The sequence below is a fragment of the Orycteropus afer genome, unplaced genomic scaffold (genome assembly GCF_000298275.1).
Source record: "Orycteropus afer afer isolate SDZICR_OR568_19922 unplaced genomic scaffold, OryAfe1.0 scaffold00418, whole genome shotgun sequence".
Lineage (NCBI taxonomy): Eukaryota > Metazoa > Chordata > Mammalia > Tubulidentata > Orycteropodidae > Orycteropus > Orycteropus afer.
The window spans coordinates 332,816-338,689 of record NW_006922005.1 but is presented as its reverse complement, the minus strand read 5'-3'; positions in this window follow the sequence as shown (position 1 = coordinate 338,689).

Here is a 5,874-nt window from a genome sequence, read left to right as displayed (position 1 = left end):
GCCCTTCCTTCTCCCATGATTAAACACTTGATTTTATTTATTTAAATAATTTTAGACATTTTTTCCCCCGATACACAACTAACTTCCTTAAGATCAGTTTGAGCCTTTCAAAACTTGTCTTTTAGCTTTGTTAAGGTGAGTTTTCTGGTTACCTCTGTGCTGCTTTAGCAGGAAATACCACAAATGGGGATGGCTTTAACAAAGCAGGAGTTTATTCGCTTACAGTTTGGAAGCTTCAAGTCAGAGTTCAAAGTACCGGGCTCTAGGGACTTGGTGAAACCCCTGAACCTTGAGCTTCAGCTTTGCCTCCTGTTCCCAGCCCACTGAACCTGGGGGCTTTCCTTTACTCAGATAGCTGCTGGTTGTTGAGGCTGACAAACCCAAATTGAAAAGTAAAAAGGCACAGTCCCAATGTTACCACAAAACACAGCAGGCCACTAATTCAAGTCCATTGAAAGTCCCAAGATCAGCAGAGCATGGCAGGCGTCTGAACAATAACTCAGCTACATGCAGGGTTCAAGCATGCTATAAACTAGAGACCATTCCCAAAGCCACTTCTTATATATGGGAACCAGACCACATCCCTGAAGCTGCTTGTGGTAGATCCCACCATGTTGTTGATTGCCATTCTCATAATGGGAAATAACTACTACCAGCTACCCAGCCACTCAACCAGGCCCAGCCAAGTTGACACACAACCCAGAACCTTAACTACCACAGTGAGCCTAGAGGAATTTTTTGTCTGGGGCTATTAAGGTAATAGAAGTCCCTCGTGGTACAGATAACATACTCAGCTGTTTCCTGAAAGATTGAAGGTTCAAGTCCACCCAGAGCTGTTTTGGAAGAAAGGTATGGAAATCTACTTCCAAAAAATCAGCCATTGAAAACCTAATGCACCACAGATCTACTCTGATGCCCATGGAGTCACTATGAGTCAAGATTGACTCCACAACAACTAATATTAATAAGATACTCTAGGGACCTTAGGGCATGCTCTACGTGTTGTTAAGTCTATTTTATTGGTGAGGAAACAAGTTATTCTTCATATTGTATGAACTCCTAGAATTTTTCAACTTATTATTTTCCACCAGTTTTCTCTCCAACCTTGAGTAGTTTTATGAATATACAGATCAATACTCTGCCAAATACTTGAGGGGAGCCCTCTGCAGAGTCCCTCTTCCCCACAGTTCTCTCCTCATCTGCCACCCAAATTCTAGACACTTGGGTCTTCACAACTTTGATCTTTTTTTCCTTTATTCAATGAGGCCACTGGATTGCATTTGGATTTTTTCCTCCCTGTTCTACAACCTGCAAAATGATGGATTTACCATTCTTTACATTCTCTTAGACAATTTTCTATGTGAGAAACAATAAGCTTTTGATGATAGTTTTAAATTTATATAGGCATAAAATTATAAGGTTGACAAAGAAGACCATATATATATATTTTTTGTTTCATATATATATTCGTATTAGGCTTTATAAGGCAGGCAGAAAAAAAATTAAAATAGTATGAAAAATTATTTTGACAATATTGAATATGGGGCTATGGTAATATTTTCACCTTAATAGAGGTTTGAAATACACAGATGCACATATATGTCGAAACTTAGCAAATGTACTATTCAGATTTGTGCATTTATTTTTTATAAATATTGCATAAAAATGAAAAATGCTGTAATCAGCATTGGATTATTGTTAGTTATATACATACTGAAATATTTAAGGGAAAACAATAGATATCTGTAATTTACTTCGAAAGGCACCAAAAAATAAGATTAATGGATGGATAATATATTTTTACATGAAAATTTATGTGACAAAACAAATACAGTAAAATCTTAATAGTAGAATATAATTGGTAGTTATCTAAGAAAGTTAAAATAATTTTAACACCCTTATGTCCTTATGTTTGAAATGTTTTCATGAGAAAATACTGAATAAAATTAATAGGCATTTTATGCATAGAAACTATGACAAAACAATGTAAGTTCTAAAATACCAGGAACTCAAAAATAAGGAACCAGACAACAAAAGATTTCTTGACATGCTTCTTGTATTATAAAATATTTCACAGTAGTATGAAGTGAAAATTAGCCAAGACTCGGGAAAATTTGTGGGTGTTTGTATGAACTTTTGAATATCATTGAACATCTGCAAAAATATTTTTTATTCACTATTCAATATTCACAGATACTTTTTCAATGGACAAGACAGTTTGCAAAAGCTAGTATAAAACAATCTGTATGAAGGGAAATTCTTGGCCCATAAAGGATTTAGTCTCTTCTGAATACAATGTGGTTAAATAATTCTACTTACTGTATTTCTGAATTTCTTAGTACAGTGTAATGCATATTTTTCCATCTGTGATTATGCAACATAATGAGATGGATAAAAGAAATGACTCATACATTGTCAGAAATTTAAAGAAAGATAAATAAATAAAATGATAAGCCTTACATTTTCATAAGGAGCTCTGGTGGTCTAGTGGTTAAGGCATTCATCTGCTAAACAAAATCAGTGGTTTGCACCTACCAGCAAAGTCAGGAGAAAAAAGAGGCAGTCTGCTTCCATAAAGGTTTAGTCTTGGAAACCTTCTGGGGCAGTTCTACTTTGTCCTAGAGAGTCTCTATGAGTCAGACTTGACCTGATGGCAGTGAGTTTAGTTTTTGGTTTCATCGTTTCATAGTCATTATTTTATTTAAAAGTCACTGAAAACCTTAGCTACAATAACAGTATTATTTGTATAAAATCTCAGATAATTACAGACTATAGTAGTTAAGAGCCTTCAAACAAGATTACTGCTTACTAGCTAAACATTTTTCCATACCTCACCTGTACAATAGGTATGATAATAGTACCAATGTTTCAGGTTTCTATATAGGATTAAATAAGCATTTATAATAGAACATGATACATAGTAAAAGTTCAATAAATGTTAATCAGTGTTATTAAACTTAGACTTACAACTGGAAATACTGATAAAGATGATAAACTCTTAACATATCTGAGATCAATTTGACATGAATAAGACCAAAAATAATACTTCTGCATATTTTGATGATGGAAAATATCGTATTAAAACAGGATATAAGAAATCTTCGAGAATAACAAAAAAATAAATAAATAAATTCAAGTTGTTTGAAAGGTTCGACAAAGGAGTTCTAAATCACAATTTTTTAAGATAATTCTGATTCCTCATGGCATTATTGACTAAGTACTTGGGGATACAGCTTTCATTTCACTGTATCATTTTACTACCTCTAAGTTTGTTAGCTCTAGGTCACTGGGTAGAAAAACTACATGGAGGAATGAAATGGTGTTTCAGAACCCCCAAAAAGCCAATTCCACTGCCATCTAGTCAATTCCCACTCATAGTGACTCAGAGTAGAATTGCCCCATAGGGTTTCCAAGGCTGTAAATCTTCACAAAAGTGGACCACATCATTTTTTTTTTTTTTCCCACAGAGCAGCTGGTGGGTTTGAACAATTAACCTTTTGTTTAATAGCCTAATACTTTAACCACTGCACCACTAGAGCTCTTCGGTGTTTCAAAAGAATAAACAAATAATGGGATATAGTGAATAAATGAAAAATTATTAGAGTTCATGATAGCATGAAAACATGGTATCACAACTTTTCTCTAAGATACATAATGTAGCTATGGTCTTAAAAACATGTCAACCTTATGTTCCTTTTACAGAAATAAAATATATTTAAACACAAGCTTATCCCATCCATCGAGATCCATTTATTCTGAGGACATTCTGAGGCAAAATTATTATTCTCGTGATAAGTCCTTCTCTTAGTTATAATCTCTTCTCTTAAGGGTACCAGGTACATAAAATAGTATTGCATACTCCATCAGTTAACAAGAGCTAATCCATGCTCATACCATAAATATAAAAAGACAGATATTTTTCAGATTACTCTTTGGGAAAAAAAAAAATATCAAAAGAAAATCACAAATAATAAAACTTTGACTCACGGAATCATTGAAATTTGTCCCAGTGTTGGCCTAACATCCTCCTTGATTTATCTGAGTTATACTGGCCAGGAGTAGAGTCTTCCTGCATTACCATTTTTGGACTGAATACTCAGACTCAATTTGTGTGGAAAATCATTCCAGAATTTTGACACAGAAGGCTAATAGACCCTGTGTTTGGTGACTGTTTCAGTCATTTGCTAGATATATTTACACTTTAGCTTTTTTATTTTTCCCCCTTCCTTCATATTGGATCTGGCTTATCATTTTTGGATAATAATAAAAAAAATGTTCATTTCAGTTTTAAGAAACACATTTTTTTTCACTCATCATGACTTTCAGTACTAGAATAGAAGAGCAATAGGAACAAATTCACCATGAGTTCTTGGGTACATTAACAATCATTCTAATTAAATTTTAAAGAGAAGAGGAAGAAAGTCATGAGCTACATTGGAAACATATATTTTGTCCATTTTTTCTTTTTCTTACTTAAATAAATCCCTTTAGTTACCATGGAAAAATTCTGAAATACAACTACTAAAGATAACAGCAACGAGTTTATTTTATATGCAGTCTTCACAAAGTTTACAAAATGACAATATAACTTATAACTTAGCATATTGAGTTTAGAGTAAAATAGAGTATAATCCACCCAGTCCAAACCCACTGCTATCAAGTTGATTCCAACTCATAGCAATCCTACAGGACAGACTACAGCTGCCCCACAGGGTTTCCAAGGCTGTAAAATCTTTACAGAAGCAGACTGTTTCATCTTTCTCTTATGGAGCAGCTGGTGGGTTTGAACCACCAATATTTAAGTTTGTAGCTAAATGCCTTAACCACTGCTCCACAATAGCACTTAATGTACTATATTATGATTTTTTAAATGATATTCATTGAAAGTGTCTCAAGAAAAGTAAGGAGCTCTGGTGGCAGAGTGTCTAAGGCATTTGGCTGCTAACCAGAAGTCTGGTGGTTCAAACTCACCAGCCATTACTTGGAAGAAATATTTGGCAATCTACTTCCTTAGAGATACCGTCTCGTAAACCCAGGGAGGGGTAGCTATGAGTCAGAATTGACTTGATGGCAGTGAGTAAAAGTATGGGATATATTAAAAGCAAACAAACAAAGAAACAAATGAAAAACAACAACCTGTTGCTGACAAATTGATTCCAACTTATGGTGACCCCATGAGTTACAGAGTAAAACTACTCCATAGGGTTTCTTTGACTGTAATCATTATGGAAGCAGATCCACAGGTCTTTCCTCCATGGTGTTGCTGGGTGAATTTGAACTTCCATCCATTAGGTTCCAAAAACCAAACTCACTGCCATTGATTTCACTCATAAAGAACTCTCCTTCAGTTTCTGAGGAGGTATCTCTATGGAAGTAGATTGCCCATTCTTCCTTTCAAGGAGTGGCTGGTGTGTTTGAACCACCAGCATTTTGGTTAGCAGCCAAATGCCTTAGACACCAAACCCACTTATTAAGATAGAATAGAACTATTCCATAGGTTTCCAAGGTTGTAAGCTGACTGTCTCATCTTTCTCCTGTGGAGTGCCTGGTAGGTTAAAACTTCTGACATATAGGTTAGCAACCAAATGTTTTAACCATTATGCCACCAGAGTGCCTTAGGTTAGTTGTTGCTGTTGTTAGGTGTGGTTGAGTCTACTTTGATTGCTAATAATCCTATGCACAGCAGAATGAAACATTGCTAGATCCTGAGCCATCTTCACATCCTTGTTGTTGTTGTTGTTGTTAAGTGCCGTCGAGTCGTTTCCGACTCACAGCGATCCCATGCACAGCAGAACGAAACACTGCCCGATCCCGCACCAGCCCCACAATCCCTGCTATACTCGAGCCCATCATCGCAGCCACTGTATCAATCCA